This window comes from Oncorhynchus nerka, linkage group LG6, assembly GCF_034236695.1.
Source record: "Oncorhynchus nerka isolate Pitt River linkage group LG6, Oner_Uvic_2.0, whole genome shotgun sequence".
NCBI classification, from domain to species: Eukaryota; Metazoa; Chordata; class Actinopteri; order Salmoniformes; family Salmonidae; genus Oncorhynchus; species Oncorhynchus nerka.
The window spans coordinates 37,871,574-37,897,613 of NC_088401.1; the positions used below are offsets into that span (position 1 = coordinate 37,871,574).

Consider the following 26,040-nt stretch of genomic DNA (forward strand, 5'->3'; position numbering starts at 1 on the left):
GATCTCTTGTCATTAAACTTCCTGGCAGAGTGGTCCATTCTCATTTGGGTTATTTTGGCCCAGTTCGCCTTCACATTCTCCCGTGTCTTCGTTTTCTCTCATTTCTCTCTCTTTACCTCTTGTAATGTAAACAAAATACTTTCTCCCTCAGCCTTTTCAATGGGGCTGCCGCAAGCTTTCTCTCCCCCTCCCTCCATCCTCCACTCCTCTCTATGAGGTCATGACTGATAAGCCCTCTCGTCTTCTTTCCTTCCTTCCATCCTATTGAACCGCTTGAAAAGAGGAAAGAATTGAAAAAGAAGAAGAAAGGAGCTACGTTCTCTTTTATGGCCCTAATTTCCTTGTGTATTTGATCTGTGGATTATAGTGTGCCAGCAGCCAACAGGCACTGCCAGGATGCAGATGGTGGATCATTATGAGTTTCTCTCCCTCACTCTCTCTCTGTCTGTCTCTCTCTCTCTCTCTCTCTCTCTCTCTCTCTCTCTCTGTTCAGCCTCAACGCTCTTCAATCTCAACACTCTTCCTATTAAGAGAGCAGAGAAAAGGATTATGTTTCACTCGTCTGAATGTCAGATTTGCACAATGCAGAGACGGTGAATTTATTGAGCGAGCACAGCTCCATTGTTAATTGCTGTGGATGGTAGCAATGGAGGGATAGTTATCTCTGTTCGGTTCCTCTCTCTCACTCTCTCACTGTTTTTTTCACTGTTTTTCTCTCACCCTTTTTTTCTTTTTTTTCTTCTCTCACCCTCTCTCTCCTTTGTTTCCCTCAACCCCTTTTAGTTTGGAATAGTTAAGATGTTTGATGTGGGAATGCAATCAGCGGTCTTGGTGCGTCGACGACAAAGTTCCATTTATTTTCTTGTTCCGTTTATTTTGTCATTAATGCGCCTGCACAGTTTTGCATGTCGTTTGGATGGGCTGCCGGGCCGGAGCAAAGAGAGAGAGGAGGAGAGAGGGGGAAACTGCTTTATTTCTATTTGATGGATTAGAGCCTGAGCTTTTTTGAATAATTCATTTGAAGTTATTAATGTGACTGTCAGATATTTTGAGCTCTGGACCCTGTTTATCAGAAGGGCGTCTCAGTATTTCAATGTTTTTCCCTAAAGAGAACTGTAGCGTGCAGCAGCACAGAAGCATGTCTGCCTATACAGGCGCTCTGGATAAGAGCCACTGCTAAATTACTAATGTAAATGTAGCACCTGCCTTTCCCTAAATCTGACACAAAGACAACAGGCATATTATAGTCGTTAATGACATGAATAGCCCTGACCTGGATCACAAATTGCACCAAATTCCCTTTATAGTGCATTGCTTTTGAACAGAGCTCTATGGGTCCTGGTCAAAGGTAGTGCACTTTAAAGGGAATAGGGTGCCATTTTTTATGCAAAATAAACCTATGTGTTCTGGCTTCAGTAACGTCCTGGGTATAAATCTGAAACTGTACAGATGCTGTATGGGTTGTTCTGGCCAGGTCATGACGTAAGTCAAGGTTACTTACTGACTCGGGGGCGGCTCCTGAGGACATGATATGCATCTGTTGCCTGGGTCTCTGATTGTGGCCGCATCCCAAATAACATTCTAATTCCTACATAGTGTACTACTTTTGACAAAAGTTTCTCTCTCTGTGTCTCTATCTCTGTGTTTATGTCTGTATCTCTCTCTGTTTCGGGTGGCAGGTAGTGTAAGTTGTAGAAGGCAGCAGCCAGGCTGGTTAGCTTGACGATGGATGGCCTGACTTGACTGGCTCCATCTAATGATCACTGCATGTTGTGCGATTGGTCAGACCGCTGCAGGGTAATCTTTCCACGGACAGAATTCTTGTCAAAGTGCTCTCTCTCTAGCTCTAGCTCTCGCTCTCTCTCTGAGTCTATTTCCATCCCTCTCTAAAATTATCTTAATTTTCATCTACTGGCTCTTTGATTGACACCGAAGGTGTTACTTTGAGATGTTTTAATACATTTTTCCTTCCCCTTGAGGTTCCCACTCCCCGATTCTTGGGAAAGTTTGAGAAATGCAATAAGAGGCAAAACTCTTTGAATAGTCAACCTTCCGTCCATAACTTCGACTTTCTGTAACTTCGAGGGAGTCAGTATCAGTGATGGATCACCGAAACCACAGGAAAAGCCCTTAGCTCTTGAAATGTAGCCTATATTGTATTGTACAGTCAATATCAATAAGAAATATACCTGTAGAGAGAGAAAGCAGCCAGGGGTGTGTTTCTCCTCATAGCTGCCTTATAATCTTCAGAGGAAACATCTGCTGTGTTGGAGCATCCAGAGCTGTGGTCAAACCACAAATCTGGAAGTGGGAGGATGTCCTTTAGACGCGGTGGATCTCAACTCTCCTCGCGGACCCCCGGACTTTTCACAGTTTCCTTGTAGCCCTGACTTACCACACCGGACTCACTAACCAAGGGCTAGATGATTTGTTGAAAAGTTGAATCGGGTGTACAGCTCTGGAATAGATCAAATGGATCAAATGCATGGCGTTTAACGTGTTTAAGAACCATCCTGTGTAGGAGCATCTCCAAAGTTGTGGTCGAATCATGGTCAAACCACCAATCTCAGCACAAATATAGGAGTGGGAAGGTGTCCTTTAGAGGAACCACTCCCCCTCTTTGGTCCCCTTGCAGTGAGGGTCTAGTGGGCACGCACACACGGAAACACTCACGCTGTCATGGCAAGATTAGAGGTCTCGACCTCCGAGGCAGCTGGAAGGGGTTTCATCACAGATAAGATGCTTTGTGTGTGTGTGTGTGTGTGTGTGTGTGTGTGTGTGTGTGTGTGTGTGTGTGTGTGTGTGTGTGTGTGTGTGTGTGTGTGTGTGTGTGTGTGTGTTTGTGTGTGTGTGTGTGAGGCAATGAGCCTGTTAGCCATCTGAAAGCTGTTTCCTTTCCTGAAGGATGAATCTAACATATCTGCGTTTGATGTCGTTTATAAAGACACTTTGAGCAAAACCACACATCACAACCATCTCCAAATGGGCTCATTTGCGCACATCAAAGAAGCGCTGCACAATCGTATTTTCAATTATGCCAGGTTTTTATTGCTTTTTCTAAATTGAATGAACCTTTCTTAGGTGATGTGGGACGAAGTTGTAGGCAACTTAACCTGTTGCTTCTACTCGGGACGCTTGCGTCCCAACTAGAGCTCTGGAAATGCAAATGCGCTACGCTAAATGCTAATAGTATTAGTTAAAACTCAAAAGTTCATTAAAATACACATGCAGGGTATCGAATTAAAGCTACACTCGTTGTGAATCCAGGCAACAAGTCAGATTTTTAAAATGCTTTTCGGCGAAAGCATGAGAAGCTATTATCTGATAGCATGCAACACCCCAAAAGACCCACAGGGGACGTAAACAAAATAATTAGCATTTCGGCGTTACACAAACCGCACAATAAAATAGAAAACATTCATTACCTTTCACCATCTTCTTTGTTGGCACTCCTAGATGTCCCATAAACACTATTTGGGTCTTTATTTCGATTAAATCGGTCCATATAAAGCCTAGATATCGTTATATGTAGACTGTGTGATAAACGAAAAAAAAATCGTTACAAAACGTAACGTCATTTTTTAAAATTCAAAAAGTCGACGATAAACTTTCACAAAACACTTCGAAATACGTTTGTAATGCAACTTTAGGTATTCGTAAACGTTAATAAGCGATAAAATTCATCAGGAGGCGATGTAAAGATCATTAGCTGTCCGTCTGGAAAAATGTCCGGCTAGAAACTCAACGAAAATATCCGGTCCTAGACCGGAGGAGATACGGTGTCCTGCATGTGTTTGACCAAGAAAAAACTCGAAGGGAAATGACAAGACTCTAGACACCGTGTGGAAGCTGTAGGTACTGCAACCTCAGTCAATTAATTGTGGTTCACCTTTATCAATGGGATCAAGTAGCGCATGGATATATTTTCCCATTTTCAGTGATCAGTTTTTCCTTTGCTTTTCGATGTAAATGCCGTTCTGGTAAAGCCACAGCAGTGATTTAACCAGTTTTTTAAACGTCTGAGTGTTTTCTATCCACACAGACTAAGCAAATGCATATACTATATTCCTGGCATGAGTAGCAGGGCGCTGAAATGTTGCGCGATTTTTAACAGAATGTTCAAAAAAGTAGAGGGTCGACTTAAGAGGTTAACAGAAGAAGATTGCAACACATCAATGTTAATAAAAGCCCCAACGAACAAGAACAACTTTTGTCGAGAGTAAATGATTGGTGTTCTCAAACACTGGTTTGTGTGCCGAAGCAGCTCCTTCAGTACACCGGAGAGAGAGACACAGAGGGAGAGACAGAAAGAGAACAATGAAGAAGGAGAATGAGATGTGGGGATAAAAGAGAGAGGAGAGAGGTGGATATAGAGATGGAGGGAGAGAGAGGTATTATTACAACACAGCAGATGCACTTGCTGCGTGCTGTGACAGAAAACAATTTGTTTTTTTTGTTTGTCTCCTTGTTTATGTGTATGTTTCCTCTCAAGTGTGTATCTTTTGAACATTTGAAAACATTGTACACTGTCTCCCCGTGTGTGTGTGCAGCTCGTATGAGAGTTGTGATTGTGTGTGTGTACATGCGCATTTGTGTGTTCGGCGTTCATATGAGAGGTGTTTGCACAGCACATCTAAGTCATGTTGTTTATGTGACCTTGGTTAGTTTCATCTCCTGTCACTTTGGTGATGAAGCCATGCCATTTCTCCTTGCCTCCTACTACACTCTGTGACAGAGGGGGCTGACGCGCACTCACGCACAGAAGTGGGACACACATACATCCAGTGGTCATTTTAACATGAAAAGCTATGCAAAAAAAAAAAAAAAAAAAACTTTTAATAAAGCAATTAATAACAAATTCTGCAGAGTTCAATTAATGTCAACGTTTCCATCTGGAAAGTGGTTATCAAACAGTGATTGCTCAACTTTGAACTAAGGAAATGTTGTATTAAAAAGCACACGTGATTTGTCATCCCTCCCGAGGAGTGTTTGTATGCCTAGCCAACAACGTTCCTAAACCAAACATATATTTTCCCTATCTGAGTATTCTATGTTTTTCATTAATCTCATCCTACCTTCTCTATTTTTTCCCTCCCTTTATTCTGTCTCTCTTTTAGTTTATTTGATTTGATTTGGAGGGCGGTGTAGAGGAACCACAGCAGCTGTTTGGGAGGCTGCTTTTCAATGGAGAGGTACAATCACTTAATCACTAAATTACTAATACTGTCTAATGCAGTGTTCCTACTTCCTCCCCCTTGTGTGTGAAAGACGTTTGTACAATGTGTGTGTTGACACGTGTGTGTGTGTGTGTGTGTGTTCACTCATTCTACTTTCGTAGTGTGGATTGATTCAACGTCCTTGGTTCTGTCTATGACTTCCCTCTGGCCATGCAGCTCAACGACAGTCTATTGAGTTAGTGTGTGATGCAGGGTCTGTGTTTTTACAGAGTGTGTGCGTGTCAGGGTTTCCATCAGGAAAACGTGGAGCTGGACATTTGACCGGCAGCATTTTAATTTGGACACATATTCATTGGTTGGGAAACATAGTCATTGGTTGGACACATTTTAATTGGTTGGACACATATTCATTGGTTGCGTAACCAGATTAGGGAGTCTACCACAGTTCTCAGAATGACAGAAATCACATTTAGTTTATGGGAGTTCTGTTTTAACAGAACATGCAATTCAGATGCAATGGTGTGCATCATTCTTACTGAATTTCAAGGAGCAATTTGAAGATGGAATAAATAGGTGGCACGCCCACAAGGCTAGGGCAAACTTTCCCTAAAGTAAATAGAATTAAATTCCCAAAATTGTATAGCCTAATTAGATTACCCCTGTCTATACAGAAAAAAATGAAAACCATTCAAAATAGGCTACAATACCAGAAAACATAATTTGGCCACAGACGATTATTAGCTTCTTTTAAAAAACAGAATCATAGATCACAAATTCATACAACCACTAAGCCTAGGCGACATCCCCAAAAAATTAAAAAGCAATGAGGCATGCAACAGATCAGATGTTGATAACTATTAGTTGTTCAGCAATGCCCACAAGGCAGTAGGCTACGCGCAACTGGCCGTTCCATTCAATTAGCAGGAAAACACCAAATCTCCTGTTACATAAAAATCCAATCTAAATAGGCTAGCATGGGTTGCTAATATGACTAGGATTGTGCCTTTGGCTACTGGAGAATGAAAGAAAGTTGATTTGAAAACAAATAGAACATGAGAGAAAAACGCTACTGGTTTCAATGTCATATGGAAGTCTTTATCAAACAATATTAAGTCGGTTGGATATTTGCAAGGCAACTTTGAAGTAAGGGGAAAGGGGGATACCTAGTAAGTTGTCCAACTGAATGTATTCAACTGAAATGTGTTTTCCGCTGGGCTGCCTTAATCGACATCCATATCTTCAGCGCCCAGTGGGTTAACTGCCTTGCTCAGGGGCAGAACGACAGATTTTGACCTTGTCAACTTGGGGATTCAATCCAGCAACCTTTTGGTGACTGGCCCAACGCTCGAACCACTAGGCTACCTGCCGCCATGGAGTGACACGCTTCATGTTCAGGTTTCAAACAATGAAGTATATGTTTTCAAAATGCATACTGCCTCGAGCTGATAGCAAAGTGGTGTGTGATGCGCTGAAGTCTGCCTAGTTGCCTATGCACTTGAATGGGAAGCATGCTTCAATTACCAGTTGAGAAATAAAAGTAGTAGCTCTTTTCAGTCATGGCCATTAGTTGTTTTTTTGTTGTTGTTTTTTTTTTACATGCGATTGCCTTTAGAATTGTTGTGCGATGATTGTGCTTATTAAAGCACATGTTTCATTCCAACAGCAACAAACAGCTGTATCAGCGGTTCTCGCACTACATTGACAGCTATTTCAATCAACGAGTAGGCTAAAATCCATTATTTTGCAATGGGATAACATTTCTTCTACTGGACAATTGGACGGTGCCAATTGTATTTATCAGCTTTGCAATCGTTTTATCGGCCCAAAGCTGGCTAACGGAGACTCTGTTTTTGTGTGTGTGTGTTTTTGTGTTTTTGTTTGTATTTGTGTGTGTGTGTGTGTGTGTGTGTGTGTGTGTGTGTGTGTGTGTGTGTGTGTGTGTGTGTGTGTGTGTGTGTGTGTGTGTGTGTGCGTGTGTGTGTGTGATGCAGGGGTGTGTGTGTGATGCGGGAGTCTGTGTTTCTACACAGAGAGAGATGCGTGCTGCCGATTTTGTTAGCCCTTTGGCTCAGACCGCTTTGCTCCCTATATGGCCCTAAGGGCCCTGGTAAAAGTAGTACATTATGTATGGAATAGGGTTTCATTTGGGATGCAGGGAGTGGAATGCCTTTGTACGCAGCCTGTTGTGAGGGTTTCAGCTACAGTAAATAGATACAATAGATGCACCCGGATTTGCTGAATGGTTGTGGATTAAGGCAGTAACTCTGGGTGATAAAAAAATAAGGTGCAAGGGCATCCCGAGTGGCGCAGTGGACTAAGGCAATGCATCACAGTGCTTGCTGTGCCACTAGAGATTCTGGGTTCGAGTCCAGGCTCTGTCTGGGTTAGGGGAGGGTTTGACCAGCAGGGATGTCCTTGTCCCATTGCGCAATAGCGACTCCGGTGACAGGCCGGGCGCAGTACACGCTGACATGCAGCTTGGTTTGGTTGTGTTTCGGAGGATGCAAGGCTCTCGACCTTCGCCTCTCCTGAGTCTGTACGGGAGTTGCGAAATTGGGGAGAAAGAGGTAAAAAAAATATATAATAAGGTGCGTTATCAAAAGTTTCCACCTAAAACAACAAATGTTACAGAAGATTTAGCAAACAACCAAGCAAAGAAAGGGAGGCGGCTCGACTGCTAAAGCCAAAGAAAGGAATTCGGAGTCAAAAATGCACAGAAAGCATAAACACACACACACACACCCTCTCCTAGATTCGTAGACAATAGAAACAAACAGTGCGGAGCCAAGCAGATAAACATCCCTTGGCTATAGCAACAAGACTGCCTGCTGCGCGCTCTGTTTCTCTCTCTTATAGCAATAGTCTAACGACACACACTGTTTCTCTCTCTATAGTCATTATCTAAATGATGACACAGGTGTTGGTTTCACTGGTGTCGGGAGATGAGGACAGGGAAAGATTTCTGAGAGAGGGAGGGTGGGTCGGAGGAGGTGTAGTAGGGAGTGGGTTTACAAATAAGTGAGGGAGAATTGGAAATGGGATGGAGGGAGGGGGGTAAGGTGTGTAGGAGTGGGTGTATTAATTAGTGTATGTGGGAGGAAGCGAGAGGGTGTAGAAGTGAGTAACGAGGGAATGTGGGAGGGATATAATGAAGGATAATTTAAATGTGTTGGAGTTTAAAATATCACTATCACCACCAGCTGAATTCTCCCCATGATGGAACAATAAGATGAAGATTTACATGTTGTCAGCCATACCAGTTACAGAAAACTCTGTCTATAACTTAACACTCCCAATTTGTCTTTACACACCACATTACCAAAGTTATAAAAGGGCTGTGTTGCAAATGGCACCCTATTGCCTATGTAGTGCACTAATTTTAAGGGAAACATATACGGTTCTGGGCAAAAGTAATGGACTATGTATGGAATGGTGTGCCATTTGGGATGTGTCAAGCTGAAGGCCTCTCTATTTCTCTCTATGTTCTCTGCCCACTGAGGGATGTCTCTGTTCAGAGTGGTGTTACATTCACACATGGATGCTCATGGGCCTATACACTGTCACTTCCTCACCACTCACCGTCTGTTTCTCTCTCTTTTATTTATCTCCCGCTCTATCTCTCTCATTCCATCCCTCTTTCTCTCCCTATCCCTCTGTTTCTCTGCTGTCAGTTCCATAGTGTGTTATTATGGTCAGAGAACTTCAGTCCCGTACCAGTTGTTTATGACAGACTAAATCAAAATGGTTGCTTCTCAAATGGCACCCTATTCCCTATAAAGTGTGCTACTATTGACCAGAGCCCTGTTGACTCTGATCAAAACTAGCACATTACATAGGGCGTATGGTACAATTTGGGACTCAGACAATGTCCCTAGTGGGTTTAAAATGAATCCCTAATTGGTTTAACATTCATGTCTGTTACACACAGAGACAGTTAAACGTGACAGTTTTTTTTACACAACACCTTGCCTTCCACTAGTTTCTAAATGACTGTACTGTAATTCAATACAGGAAAATCTAACATATCAACTCTCCATAGGGAGCCTGTGAAATATGTAGATGTGAATGTCTTAATGATGTTAGTTTGTTATAGAAATAGCTTAAGGTTATTATGCCATCTTCCAGGTGAAGGAAGGGCCTCTCTAGACAGCCTCCACAGTGTGTGAGTGTCTGCGCGATTGTACTATATTGGATATTGTTGAGACGATGCATTCTGCTCCATTCTTAGAAAAAAGGTTATCTGAGCAGTAATCTCCATAATGACGATTGCACTCACTCCCAATATACTAATCCACTACTGCTTATTATCAATCCACCCCGTCCCCGTCCATCCTATGAAAACGTTCCAGGGGTTGCCATGACAATAAACGTGGTCGCCACAGCGCTATGTGACTGTCTAACTTTTTGTTGGTTTTGTACAGCAGCAACAGACAGCCCTCACCCCATCAAAGTCCACGGCCACACTGAATGGAACGATGCTGGGTTTTTAATAACAGTGTGGAGAAAGAGGAAAAAACTAAATAGAGTGGTATCTGAAAAAAACATTCAAATCTAACCCCTCAGTAAAACAATTCTAGATTTTATATTCAATTCAATGTTCACAAATGTCAATTTTGGTGTCCACTGTAAATGGGTGAAAACCTATGGGCAATGATCAAATTGATTCCCTTGAATGGAATACATAGGCCATGAGGCTTGAGCACATTAAAACATCCCTGTGAAATCAATTCATACAATATCACTCGTGTATTGTGATTGTGTATTTGTTCCTGTTAGATTTGCACAACCACTCTTTTAGCCTGTTGTACTTGGTTTCTGGACATGGGCTACCAGTAGAGTGTGCTAGGCTTACACAGTGCAAGCAGTCCAATGCTGAACACACACTCACACAGGTAGGAGCTGGTTCTGACAGCCCCACTCCACTACCTCAGCCAGCTAACCGTGCCGAGCCTAGCGAGGGGTAGGCGAGGGGTCTTATTTTAAGAATGTGAAATGTCAGAATAAAAGAAGAGAATCATTTATTTCAGCTTTTATTTCTTTCACCACATTCCCAGTGGGTCAGAAGTTTACATACACTCAATTAGTATTTGGTAGCATTGCATTAACTCGGGTCAAAACATTTTTTGGTAGCCTTCCACAAGCTTCCCACAATAAGTTGGGTGAATTTTGGCCCATTCCTCCTGACAGAGCTGGTGTAACTGAGTCAGGTTGTAGGCCTCCTTGCTTGCGTATGCTTTTTCAGTTCTGCCCTTAAATTTTCTATAGGATTGAGGTCAGGGCTTTGTAATGTACCTGCTTCGTCCAGCATCTTCACAAGATCCTTTGCTGTTGTTCTGGGATTGATCTGCACTTTTCACACCAAAGTACATTCATCTCTAGGAGACAGAACATAACTCCTTCCTGAGCGGTATGACGGCTGCGTGGTCCCATGCTGTTTATACTTGCGTACTATTGTTTGTACAGATGAATGTGGTACCTTCAGGCATTTGGAAATTGCTCCCAAGGATGTACCAGGCTTGTGGAGGTCTAGATTTTTTTTGGATTTTCCCATGATGTCAAGCAAAGAGGTCCTGAGTTTGAAGGTAGGCTTTGAAATACATCCACAGGTACACCACCAATTGTCTCAAATTATGTCAATTAGCCTATCAGAAGCTTCTAAAGACATGACGTCATTTTCTGGAATTTTCCAAGCTGTTTAAAGGCACAGTCAACTTAGTGTATGTAAATTTCTGACCCACTGGAATTGTGATACGGTGAGTTTTAAGATAAATAATCTGTAAACAATTGTTTGAAAAATACTTGTCATGCACAAAGTAGATGTCCTAACCGACTTGCCAAAACTATAGTTTGTTATCAAGAAATGTGTGGAGTGGTTGAAAAACGAGTTTTAGTGACACCAACCTAAGTGTATGTAAACGTCTGACTTCAACTGTATCTAGTCACGTCTAATTGTATTTAAGCGCACTCCCCTCCATCCCTCTCCCTCAATGTTTTTTCTCTCATACTATATTTATATTTCACTTACGTTTTTTACATGTTTTCATCGAATGTACCAACAGTACTTTCAAAATGTTCCCTTGTCTGACTTTGTGTTTGTTGAATATGTTGGTTTGCTTTGTTTCTTCTATTTGAGGGAGTCGTGTGTGAGTGTGTGTGAGAGAGCTTTCGTTTGTTGTTTTTCTTTGCTTTAGTAGGAGCTCTGAAAAACACCACATACAGTACATTAGAAAGGTTGTCAGACCCCTTGACTTTTGTCAGTGGTGTAAAGTAGTTTGGTAAAAATACTTGAAGTACTAGCCAAATAGTTTTTTGGGTGAATCTGTAATTTACTCTTTATATTTTGGACTGCTTTTACTTCACTACATTCCTCAAGAAAATATTATACTTTGTACTACTTACATTTTCCAATTCCTACTTACAAACCCAATACTCGTTACATTTTGAATGCTTAGCAGGACAGGAAAATAGTCCAATTCACTCACTTATCAACCAAACATCCCTGGTCATCCCTACTGCCTCTGATCTGGTGGACTCACTAAACACATACACTTTATTTGTAAATTATGTCTGAATGTTGGAGTGTGCCCATGGCTTTCCGTAAAAAAAAAATTTTTTTAAATGTAATGGTGCCATCTGAGTTTCATGATATAATGAATTTCAAATTATTTATACTTTTACTTTTGATACTTTTAAACCAAATACTTTTTTACTTTTACTCAAGTACAATTTTACTGGGTGACTTTTACTTTTAATTGTGTCATTTTCTATTAATGTATCTTTACTTTTACTAGTATGACAGTTGGGTACTTTTTCCTCCTCTGACTTTTGTTACATTACAGCCTTATTCTAAAATGTATTAAAATACGTTTTTCCTCATTAATCTACACACAATACCCCATTATGACAAAGTGAAAACAGGTTTTTATAAATGTTTGCACATGTATTTTACAAATTAAAAACTGAAATGCCTGATTTACATTAATGTGGTTATTCAATTGATTAGACATGTTTTGGAAATGCACACATCTGTAAACACAAGATCCCACAGTTGACAGTGATTGTCAGAACAAAAAACAAGCCACAAGTTCAAAATCATTGTCCGTAAAGCTCAGAGACAGGATTGTGTTGAGGCACAGATCTGGGGAAGGGTACCCAAAAATGTCTACAGCATTGAAGGTCCCCAAGAACACAGTGGCCTCTGTCGTTTGGAACCACCAAGACTTTTCCTAGAGCTGGCCAAACAGAGCAATCAGGGGCGAAGGGTCTTGGTCAGGGAGGTGTTCCTCTGTGGGATGGGAGAACCTTCCAGAACGATAACCGTCTCTGCAGCACTCCACCAATCAGGCATTTGTGGTAGAGTGGCCAGACCGAAGCCACTCCTCAGTACAGGACACATTACTGCCCACTTGGAGTTTGCCAAAGGGCACCTAAAGGACTCTCAGACCATGAGAAAAAAAGATTATCTGGTGCGATGTAACCAAGATTGAATTATTTGACCTGAGTGCCACGTCTGGAAGACACCTGGCACCATCCCTACGGTGAAGCATGATGGTGGCAGCATCATGCTGTAGGGATGTTTTTCATTAGCAGGGACTGGGAGACTAGTCTGGAGCGAAAGATGAACGGACAAAGTACAGAGATCCTTAATGTAAACATGCTCCAGAGCGCTCATTACATCAGATTGGGGCAAAAGTTGATCTTCCAACAGGACAATGACCCTAAGCACACAGCCAAGTCAATGCAGGTGTGGCTTTGGGACAAGTCTCCTAATGTCCTTGAGTGCCAGAGCCCAGACTTGAACCTGATCGAACATCTCCGGAGAGACCTGAAAACAAGCATTTCACAACACATAACATCTGCTAAATATGTGTATGTGACCAATAATATTTCATTTGAAAATAGCTGTGCAGCAACGCTCCCCATCCAATCTGACAGAGCTTGAGAGGATCTGCAGAGAAGAATGGGAGAAACTCCCATAATATAAGTGGGCCAAGCTTGTACAATAGCGTCATACCCAAGAGGACTTGAGGCTGTTATCGCTGCCAAAGGTGCTTCAACAACAATACTGTGTAAAGGGTCTGAATACGTGTGTAAATGTGACATTTCAAAAATTGCACAAAATCTAAAAGTTGTTGTTTTTTCATTATGGTGTATTGTGTGTAGATTGATGAGGGGAAAAACAAATACATTTTGGAATAAGGCTGTAACGTAACAAAATGTGGAAAAAGTCAAGGGATCTGAATACTTTCCGAATGCATTGTATAAAAAGACTCACAAATAGATGGAGAGATGTGGCCTATACACAACACAACCATACGTATTTAATCAATGAAAAAGACAATGAATATTGCATTATTGTCCAATTGTATGCAAGGTCCAATAGAAATTCTACTCATGCTTTGTCCTAATGCTTCATCCCAGTTCATATCCAAATGCAAATACCAGAAAACATTTTGCTCAATCTTTAGCCAAGTTTAAGGGTTATTTATCACCATTCTGGTTAAAAGGAGCCTTAATCCCTATACTGACCATGTACAGTATGTTCTCCTATTGATTGTTATTAATCTGCAGTTCTATGGTGTTATTGATTTGAACTGGCTCAAGACTGTGGTTTGATAGATTGACAGCCATTCACTTTATACTAATTTGTCAGGGTCCTCAATGAGAGAGAGGAGAGAAGAGTAGAGACGGAGAGACATGGTGGGAGAGAATGGTACGAGAGATAAAGAAGGAGAGAGGATAGAGAGGGAGAGAGCACACCATTATGTCCCAATCATGGATGTCCAGTAATCCCAGGAGGTCCCAGCCAGCATGATTGAGAGGAGCCATGTTGTGTGTCTGTCTGTCTGTCCTTGTGCTTGTGTGTACGTTCACACCATGCAGTAGTGTTGCACAGTACGTTAAAAAAATGTTTTGCTTTTTCAATACTAGATCATGAAAAATGGTTCGGTACTCACATTTTTGTTACTCAAATGTGTTTCACATCATATATGGATTGAGCTGATCAAGTCTGTCTAGTAATTTGTTTGAATCTTCTGAAGGGGGCAGAATTAAAGCTAGCCAGGCCTCTTGCACATTCAGCTGACACAGCACCAGTGTTGGGATTAGTTTATTAAAAAGTAGTGTACATATTACTCATTGCATTTAACTAGAGTAACCTGCTACTTTACGATATTACTTTGCTTGGAAAGTAACGCGTTATATTACTTTCAGTTACTTTCATGAACTGTCTGTTTGACTGTCGGAGGGAGCAGTGCGAGTCATGCACGCTCAACCAAAGATGGGTTACTTAGTAACTCATGTTTGATCACTAGTTTCTCCTTTCATCTATAGCGCTGCATTCCTGTGCGAGTCTACAAGTTCTGCAAGGCTTCTTCTAATGAAAACATCGTACTTCCACACCCACAGTTTGTTGTAAATCTGGCTCCAAATGCAAACTATTGAATTACTTTGCTTACAGAGCAGATGATGAGTGCCGGCTAATGTATTATACAATAGATGACTGATGGGGCACGCTGTGTTGAAGTCACTGTGACTCCATCTTGGCACCCTCCCACCATTGTAAAGAATAAATTAAAAAAATTAGCACTGTGGAAAATTCCAGTAGCACTGTGGAATGTCCAGGTACACTTTTGCAAACTTCAGACATGCAGCAAAAAAGAATTGGGACAACAGTGGCTTCTTCCGTGGTTTCCTCCCATGAACACCATTCTTGTTTAGTGTTTACGTATTGTAGACTCGTCAACAGGGATGTTAGCATGTTCCAGAAATTGTTGTAAGTCTTTAACAGACACTCTATGATTCTTTTTAACCTCATTGAGCATTCTGCTCTGTGCTTTTCCAGTCATCTTTGCACGATGGCCACGCCTAGGGAGAGTAGCAACAGTGCTGAACATTCTCAATTTATAGGCAATTGTCTTACCATGGACTGATGAACATCAAGGGTTTTAGAAATACTTTGTAACACTTTCCAGCTTTAAACAAGTCAACCATTCTTAATCTCAGCTCTTCTGAGATCTCTTTTGTTCGAAGCATGGTTCGCATCAAGGCAATTGTGAATAGCCAATTCAAATTTTGTGAGTTTTTTTATCGGGCAAGGCAGCTCTAACCAACATCTCCACACTCGTGTCATTGATTGGACTCCAGGTTAGCTGACTCCTGACTCCAATTAGCTTTTGGAGAAGTCATTAGCCTAGGGGGTCACATACGTTTTCCAACCTGCACTGTGAATGTTGAAATTATGTAATCAATGCAGACAAAAATACAATACTTTGTTATTAGTTTAAGCACACTATGTTTGCCTATTATTGTGACTTAGCTGAAGATCAGATCAAATTTGATGACCAATTGATGCAGAAATCCGGGCAATTCCAAAGGGTTCACATTGTTACGCTCGTCGTTGTATGATAAATGACCGGACCAAGGTGCAGTGTAGTAGGCGTACATTCTCTCTTCATTTGAAAACGTAACACCGGGAAAAAACAATGAATACAAACCAAACGTAAAGCAACAAACAAAGACAAGATCCCACAAAACCCAAAAGGAAACTGACAACTTATATCTGATTACCAATCAGAGACAACAATAGACAGCTGCATCCGATTGGGAATCAAACACACCAACATAGAAACAGAAAACCTAGAATGCCCACCCTAATCACACCCTGACCTAACCAAATAGAGAAATAAAAAGGTTCTCTAAGGTCAGGGCGTGACAGTACCTGACTCTACAGGGGAGGGTCCGGGTGGGCATTTATCCTCGGTGGCGGCTCGGACCGTCGCCTGAGACTCTGGACCTTGGCTCATCGCGGGAGGCTCTAGACACGGGCGACCGCCGCAGGAGGCTCTGGACTGCGGCCCGCTGCTGGAAACTCTTGGACTGGGGACCGTCGCTGGAGGCTCCGAAACGGGGACCATCGCTACAGGCTCAGTGCCATGGATCGTCACTTCAGGCTCCGGGCCATGGATCATCACTGGAGGCTTCGTGTCATGGATTATCACTACAGGCTCCGGACCATGGATCATCACTGGAGGCTCCGGGCCATGGATTATCACTGGAGGCTTCGTGCCATGGATCATCACTACAGGCTCCAGGCGATGGATCATCACTGGAGGCTTCGTGCCATGGATCATCACTGGAGGCTTCGTACGTGGTGCAGGAACAGGTCTCACCGGACTGAGGAAACGTACTGGCAGCCTGGTGCGTGGAGCTGCCACAGGGCTTACCGGACTGAGGAGACACACAGGAGGCCTGGTAGGTGGAACCGGAACAGGTCTCACCGGACTGGGGAGATGCACTGGAAGCTTGGTGTGAGGAGCAGGCACCGGATACACTGGGCCGTGGAGGCGCACTGGAAGTCTCGGGCGTAGAGCTGGCACAACCCATTCTGACTGAATGCCCTCTTCCGCCCGGCAAATGCGGGGCGCTGGCACAGAGCGCACTGGCCTGTGAATGCTCACTGGAGACACAGTGAGTATCACAGCATAACACGGTGCCTGACCGGTCACTCGCTCCCCACGGTATGCGCGGGGAGTTGGCTCAGGTCTACACCCTGACTCCGCCAATCACCCTTTGTGATGAACCCCCCGCCCAAAAAAACAAACATTTTGGGGCTTCCTCTCGGGCTTCCGTCGTTGCCGTGACTCTTGGTCTCATCGCTGTTCCTCCCTCGCTGCTTCCACCTGTATCCACGGCAGGCTCTCATGCCCTGCCATTACCTCCTCCCATGTCCATGATGTCCTCCACTCTGGGGCACGGTGCTTGGTCCGTCGGTGGTGGGATCATCTGTTACACTCGTCGTCGGATGATAAATGACCGGACCAAGGTGCAGCATGGTAGGCATACATTCTCTCTTTATTTGAAAACGTAACACCGGGAAAACACAATGAACACAAACCGAACGTAAAGCTAGTCATGCAATAAAGCAACAAACATAGACAAGATCCCACAAAACCCAAAAGGAAACTGACAAACTTATATCTGATTCCCAATAAGAGACAACGATAGACAGCTGGGAATCAAACACACCAACATAGAAACTGAAAACCCTAGAATGCCCACCCTAATCACACCCTGACCTAACCAAATAGAGAAATAAAAAGGCTGTCTAAGGTCAGGGCGTGACACACATACATTTTCTTGCCACTGTATTTAGACTGCTTCGTGTTTTTCTGGGCTTGCTAGCAGTAGCCAGCCAGCAGTTTTTGTGCAAGTTCCTTATACAACAGCAGGCACTGGCATCTACAATGTGATACCAGCAACCCTCCGGTTGCCAACTCACTTCCCACCAGATTTTTCCTGTATCATGATACTAAACCTGGTATTGGTATCAAAGTCAAAATTCTGGTATCGTGACAACGCTACCATGCAGTGCCAGGGCTGTGCTGAGCCTTGGTCTGAGTGGGTTGTGGAAGATTGATTCTCTCAGAGGGTTAGAGAGAGCAGCACTGATTGAAGCCTCTGACTTCTTCAATATGTTACTGGTTATTCAGCAGCCTGTTTTCATTTATACTCTCATTATGAGAAAAAGTCATCATTGTGATTCAAATAGTTGTGCGTTTGCATGGCATTTCATTTTTAAGAGAGACGGGAAGATAGAGGGATGGAGAGAGACAGACAGAGAGCGATGGAGAGTGACACAGAGAGAAATATGGAGAGACAGAGAGGGAGGGAGAGAGAGAAATGGAGTGAGGGATGGAGGATTGGGAGGGAGGGACTCAAGAAGAGAATGATCCTGCGCCAACCTAGCAAATTGCAGTGATTCACCTGTACATAATGGTAGTATTGATGATTTGTCCCTTGCAATTACACGCAGCTCTGGCGGCTCAAAACAGACAGGCGGCTCAGGACAGACGGGAGACTCTGGCGGCTCAGGACAGACGGGAGACTCTGGCGGCTCAGGACAGACGGGAGACTCTGGCGGCTCAGGACAGACGGGAGACTCTGGCGGCTCAGGACAGACGGGAGACTCTGGGCTGTGCTGGCTAACCGGGGACACCATGCGTAAGGCTGGTGCCATGTACGCCAGCCTGAGGAGACTCACTGGAGACCAGATGCGTAGAGCCGGCTTCATGTCACCTGGCTCGATGCCCACTCTAGTCCGGCCGATACGAGGAGCTGGAATGTACAGCACCGGGCTATGCACCCGCACCGGGGACACCGTGAGCTCCACCGCATAACACGGTGCCTGCCCGGTCCCTCTTACTCTCCGGTAAGCATGGGAAGTTGGCGCAGGTCTCCTACCTGAACTCGCCACACTCCCCGTGTGCCCCCCCCCAAGAAATGTTTGGGGCTGCCTCTCGGGCGTCCAGCCGCGCTGCCGAGCTAGCTCCTCATAATGCCGCCTCTCGGGTTTCGCTGCCTCCAGTTCTGCCTTGGGGCGGCGATATTCACCCGGCTGTGCCCAGGGTCCCTTGCCGTCTAATATCTCCTCCCAAGTCCATCTCTCCAGGTATCGCTGCCTCTCCTGCTGCTGCTGCCTGTTACCACGCTCCTTGGTTCTTTCTTGGTGGGTGTTTCTGTAACGGCATTCAGGGGTGGAAGAGGGATCGGGACAAAGCGCAGCGTCTGAACACTGAAATACAAAACAATAAACAATGTGAACAAAATGAAAACCGAAACAGTACCATGTGGCCCAAACACTCACACGGAAACAAACACCCACAAACCAAAAGTGAAACCCAGGCTACCTAAGTATGATTCTCAATAAGGGACAACGATTGACAGCTGCCTCTGATTGAGAACCACCAGGCCGAACTCAAAACCCCAACATAGAAAAACACACATAGACTGCCCACCCAACTCACGCCCTGACCATACTAAAACAAAGACAAAACAAAGGAACTAAGGTCAGAACGTGACAATATGTGGCTGGTAGAGCGGCCCTCTGCAGCCCATGTTTCCATTTTAATCAGGTGTGTGTGACAGTGTGTGTGTGTGTGTTAGGGTTGGACATTACATCAAATTAATTTGATTGCGATGTTCCAAATGCCTCTATTGCAGGAATCAACGTTTTTGTGTGTGTGTGTGTGTTTGTCTTTTTGGTCTCATTCGCTCCTTCTATGTTGTGTTGACTGTGCACCTTCCCACTTGCAAACAGACATTTAGCCCCTCTCCCTGCCAACAAAGACAAAAGATAACAAAGACGAAAGATTATATTACATTTGTCATTTAGTGGACTCTCTTATCAAGAGACAATTACATGAGCAATTAGGCTTAAGTGCCTTACTCAAGGGCACATCAGCAGATTTTCACCATTAAGGCTTGGGCATTCATCTTCCTCTCTGACAACAAACAATTGCAAATCGCTATTTGCATTTGGGGTCCAAAACAATCAGTCATATGGACACCAAAACACATTGAGACGTTATTTTACTGTAATAGAGTAAAATGCCCTTTTTATATCTCAACTCCCAAAATTTAGAACAGAGGAGACCCTACTAAGACAGGAGTATCAATTAGCATGATTGTTAAAAATGAATGCTCTGTTTCTGTCGCGTGGCATTGCAGTTTCTGTTGCACGCGACGAGACCGTAATGTCACATATGCATATTAACAATTGGCAACTCATTCTCATTCTGAGAAATAAGCATTTTCTTATCCAGGTAGGCCACTTGACTTCATCATCTGAACGTGAACTGTTCTACCTTGTTAGCAAGAAATTAAATCCAATTTGGCTAGACTTTAAATATAAAGATTACCTAGCTACTCACTAGCAGGTGGGCTTGTGCTTGAGAGATGTTTATGAAACCTGTGTTCATTTTCTATATTGCTTGTTATCAGAAGTTGGTGATTTGTTCGTTGATGTGCATTGTACATGGTTCTAGATAAATGTGTAACAAGGGCATTTTCATAGACCGACATGAAAGCCAGATCGCTGATTATTGCACAAAAAAAGCAGCTTCAACTATTTTGATGAAATAATAAAGTTTAGTGGGTCTTATGATTGAAAACTTATATTTAGCCCTGAAGCCCTGAATTAATTAGATTATTCCCGATTATTTGAAATGCAGTGTATGGACATCTTAATTATGCAACAAAGGTTATTTAGAGAGAACATAAAAAATATATACATATACTCAACACTGAGTATACAAAACATTAAGAACACCTGCTTTTTCCATGACAGACTGACTAGATGAATCCAGGTGAAAGCTATGATTCCTTAATGTCACTCGTTAAATCCACTTCAATCAGTGTAGATGAAAGGGCGGACACAGGTTTAAGAAAGATTTTTAAACCTTGAGACAGTTGAGACAATGGATTGTGTATGTGTGCCATTCAGAGGGTGAATGGGCGGGACAAAATATTGAATTGCCTTTGAACGGGGTAAGGTCGTAGGTGCCAGGCAAACCGGTTTGTGTCAAGAACTGCAATGCTACTGGGTTTTTCAGGCTCAACATTTGCCAGTGTGTATCAAGAATGTTCCACTACCAAAGGACATCCAGCCAATTTGACACAACTGTAGGGAGAATTTGAGTCAACATGGGCCAGCATCCCTGTGGAACCCTTTCGACATCTTGTAGAGTCCATGCCCTGACAAAATGAGGCTGTTCTGAGGGTAGCTATAGCTAGTGGTGTTGACTCTTGAGTGATGCCATCTACCATCTCACCACGGCTGTGGATTTTTCACTCAATACGATGTTGACTCAGTACGTGCTATGTATTTAGGGCCTTTTTACCTTTGAAGAGATGTGAAAACGAATGAAAGCATTTGCTCGAACATATTGAGCACTCTCATGAATTTTTCATCACCTCAGTGCCTTACCATGAAGGCAGTAGCGTTGGAGAGTAGTTGAGGTGTGTGTGCTCATTGCGGCCAACCAAAGGTGTAGCATCTTTAAAGGTTTATCTATTTATCCCTTTAAAAAACCCTTAAACGCCCCAATGACAGACTTGCCGGCCCTGTCTTGTGTGTCGCTCTCTCTCGCTCTATCTCAGGAATGACTCACCCAGTATGAAACCAGCACCAAACTGTGTCTTGGCGACCTGTCTCCATAGCAACCGGGCCATCTCTGCTGCGTTACCACAGCGTTATCCTGCCGTTATCCATCAAAGTTACTCCTGTTGTGTGGATATAAAAACAGCGCGACTATGTGAGCCAACGTACAGCACAAATGCATATCTGTCTACACAGGCCAGTGTCTGTCAGTGTGGGGTGATGGGCGCTTTCAAGTGTGTGTGTGTGTGTTTTGTGTGCATTTATATATGTGTGTGTGTGGTGATGGCTTTGCCACAGGACCTGGTGTGTTGTGATGGTTGATGAGGAGATCTCTATGCTCAGAACGACATGCTGCTGACTCATTCAGTGTGCATCTCAAATAGCACCCTATTCTCTATATAGTGCACTACTTTAACAGAGTGCCGTTTATGACACAGCTTTACTGTTATTTTATCTCCCTCCATGGAGGTGTGGGGGGTCCTGAAAGCACATTCACTCAATAATCCCGCCCCCACGTCTCTCCTTCACCCTCCCTCGCTCTCCATCTCTCCTCATCTCCTCCGCTCTTCCCTTTTACAGGACCTACGGGAGGTTTGGCTCAACTATCCGCCCACCCTCTGCAGGTTGGTTGGAAATAATCTATTTTGTTTGTTTGTCCCGACATTCTGTATCCGTAGATGGATTCAAAAAAAAGATGTATAAAATATATATGTACAGCTCCGGAATACATATTGTATATATGTAACCCCCCCAGAGTACCGCTTTCTTAGATACACACACACACACACACACACACACACACACACACACACACACACACACACACACACTCAAATCAAACTTAATTTGTCACCTGCGCCGAATACAACGTGTAGACCTTACCGTGAAATGCTTACTTATAAACCCTTAGCCAACAGTGCAGTTCAAGGAAGAATTCAGAAAATATTTACCAAATAAACTAGACATTTTTGTTGCCGAAATTAAGTTGAATGTCTCTAATTGTATCCTTTGTATATATGCTAAACAAAAATATAAATGCAACACGCAACCATTTCAACGATTTTACTGAGTTACAGTTCATGTAAGGAAATAGGTCAATTGAAATAAAATCATTAGGCCCCAATCTATGGAATCAGTATCTGGAGTGACCATCATTTGCCTCGTGCAGCGGAACACATCTCCTTCGCATAGAGTTGGTCAGGCTGTTGATTGTGGCCTGTGGAACGTTGTCCCACTCCTCTTCAATGGCTGTGCGAAGTTGCTGGATATTGGTGCATACTGGAACACACAGTCATACACAGCCTATGCCTGCCCATACCATAACCCCACCACCTCCTTGGGGCACCCTGTTCACAAAGTTGACATCAGCAAACCGCTCGCCTACACAACACCATCCTCATGTCTGATGGAGACGACACCTATGAAGGTAAAAAAAAAAAAACCTGTTAAGAACTCTTTTTTAATTAAATTTTTTATATATTGACTTTTAATGTCTGCGGTTGTGAGGCCAGTTTTATATACTGCCAAATTCTCTAAAACATCATTAGTGAACATAAAATTATCTTGCAGTCAGCATGCCAATTGCACACTCATGTGGACACCTGTGGCTCCTGTGGACACCAATTGCACAAAACCTGAGACACCTGTGGCGTTGTGTGACAAAACTGCACATTTTAGAGTGCAATTTTATTGTCCTCAGCACAAGGTGCACCTGTGTAATGATCATGCTGTTTAATCAGCTTCTTGATATGCCACACCATTCAGTTGGATAGATTATCTTGGTAAAGGAGAAATGCTCACTAACAGGTACTGTATGTAAACAGCTTTGTGCACACAATTTGAGAGAAATTAGATTTGTGTCTATGTACAATTTCGTGGATCTTTAATTTGAGCTCATGAAACATGGTGCCAACATTTTACATGTTGCATTTTGTTCATTGTAGTTTAAGATAGGGTATAAGTAGGCCTGTTAAATAAATATCATAAGCCTATTGCTGTCGTTTGTTGGGTACATTAGGCACTAGCATTTATTGGTAATTGCTGCAATATTGCCTGTTAAATTCTGAACGAAAATGCACTTCTGTACGCCTATATCTGCACAGCAGATGCTTTAGCCTATCTGACAAGGATCAAGAAATGCATGTCGGTGTCGTAGCATGCTGTCGGCATATCTCTACCTCTCTTTGGGGCTAGGCCTAAGCTTCTCTTCCTTTTGATAAGTGTTTTAAAATATTAATAGGCTATCATACAGTGGATCCCTAAGCCTAGTATAGGTCTATGAATGCAATGCCCTGATGCATTTTGTGCTCAAATCTCCGACAGCTGAACCGTGAGGTCGACTCAGATTAAAGTTCTCCATCACTGCGACGGATTTATGCCATATAGATTTGGGAGAGGTCTGGTTGGTGAAATGGCCTAATACAGAATCATGTCTGTTCTGTGAAATACACTGAGTGTACAAAACATTAAGGTTATTAACTTCTTGCGTCGAGCCATCCCAGATCCGGGATCGTGACTACAGCCTCAAGCCCATTACCATAACGCAACGTTAACTATTTATGAAAATCGCAAATGAAATTAAATCAATATGCTAGCTCTCAAGCTTAGCCTTTTGTTAACAACACTGTCATATCAGATTTTCAAAAATATGCTTCTCAACCATAGCAAAACAAGCATTTGTGTAACAGTATTTATAGCTATTGCAGGCCGCGTAGCATTTAGCGTTAGCATTCAGCAGGCAACATTTTCACAAAAACCAGAAAAGCATTCAAATCAAATCATTTACCTTTGAAGAACTTTGGATGTTTTCAATGAGGAGACTCTCAGTTAGATAGCAAATGTTCAGTTTTTCCTGAAAGATTATTTGTGCAGGACAAATCTCTCCATTTTCTGCGTCACGTTTAGCTACGAAAAAAACCTGTATCCAGGATTGTGTAAATCTATCCGCAAGCTCATTAGCATAACACAACGTTAACTATTCATGAAAATCGCAAATGAAATGAAATCAATATGCTAGCTCTCAAGCTTAGCCTTTTGTTAACAACACTGTCATCTCAGATTTTCAAAAATATGCTTCTCAACCATAGCAAAACAAGCATTTGTGTAACAGTATTGATAGCTATTGCAGGCTAGCGTAGCATCTAGCGTTAGCATTCAGCAGGCAACATTTTCACAAAAACCAGAAAAGCATTCAAATCAAATAATTTACCTTTGAAGAACTTCGGATGTTTTCAATGAGGAGACTCTCAGTTAGATAGCAAATGTTCAGTTTTTCCTGAAAGATTATTTGTGCAGGAGAAATCGCTCTGTTTTCTGCGTCATGTTTGGCTACCAAAAAAAAACTAAAATTCAGTCATCATAACGCCAAACTTTTTTCCAAATTAACTCCATAATATCGACTGAAACATGGTAAACGTTGTTTAGAATCAATCCTCAAGGTGTTTTTCACATATCTCTTCATGATATATCGTTCGTGGAAGTCTCCTCTCAAATCACTGGATGACTGCGTGCAGCTTGTAGATTACGCAGCAATTTCAACAAAGGACACCAGGCGGACACCTGGTAAATGTAGTCTCTTATGGCCAATCTTCCAATGATATGCCTACAAATACGTCACAATGCTGCAGACACCTTGGAGAAACGATAGAAAGGGCAGACTCATTCCTGGCGCATTCACAGCCATATAAGGAGACATTGACAAACAGAGCCTCAAAAATCCTGCTCATTTCCTGTTTGAAGTTTCATCTTGGTTTCACCTGTAGCATCAGTTCTGGGGCACTCACAGATAATATCTTTGCAGTTTTGGAAACATCAGAGTGTTTTCTTTCCAAAGCTGTCCATTATATGCATAGTCGAGCATCTTTTTGTGACAAAATATTGCGCTTAAAACAGGCACGTTTTTTATCCAATAATGAAATAGCGCCCCCATAGGTTGAAGAGGTTAAAGAAGGATTTTTAGGCCTTGTGACAGTTGAGCCAAGGGTTGTGTATATGTGCCATCCTGAGTGTGAATGTTCAAGACAAAAGATTTAAGTGCCTTTGAAAGGGGTATGGTAGTAGGTGCCAGGTGCACCGGTTTGAGTGTGTCAAAAACTGAAACGTTGCTGGGTTTTTCACGCTTAACAGTGTCCTGTGTGCATCAAGAATGGTCCACATGCATGATTGTTGCTTACCAAAGGCGACGAGTCCATAAGGTTAGGTAGGGTTTCCCTAAAGTAAATTAAATTGCCCAAATTATATAGCCTAATTAGCCTACTCCTTCTAAACATAAATACATAAAATCATTCAAAACAGGCTTCTACACCAGAAAGCATGATTTGGAGGATCAGAGCATCGTTAGCTTATTTAAAAAAATAAGCCTGAGGATTGTTTTAAATCACATAGCCTGTTGAAAGGGAAATAGTATATAGTATATATATAGTATATGTACTATAGTATATATATATACAAGTTGCGAGAGCCATAGGAAGGGAAACATGTATTCTAATAAGCAGTCAATGCACAACAATTCTTAATGCAATCTCAGGAGAACACTTTTGAAAGCAGTTTTGACATTTTTATTTTGAAAGCATCTTTGTTCTTTGTTTAATAAAAAGAAGGGGGTCGCAGTTTTCCATTGCTACCATGTTTATTTCTCTACTCCTTCAATTACACAAGTGGCCTCGTTTTTCAAATGCAAACTGGAGCGGCACCACTGAGTTCTTCTTAAAAGGTCAATGACATACTTTCTAATAGAAACTCCAACATTTACATTTTTGAGTGAATAATAATAATTAATGTATTTATAATAAAAGTATTAATATTAATAATAATAATAATAATATATAATTTAGAACAATCAGGTGTTTTGTCCAAAGGGGTAAATGCAGATGGAAAAACCCCATGCTTCAGCAGCAGCCTATGTACATTTTATAGCCTGAGTAG

The 26,040-nt window shown here is 42.5% G+C and overlaps 1 pseudogene; it reads left to right on the plus strand.

Moving 5' to 3' along the window:
- LOC115131068 (ribonuclease 3-like) overlaps nt 1-26,040 on the plus strand; it is a 166,132-nt pseudogene that overhangs the window by 86,841 nt on the left and 53,251 nt on the right.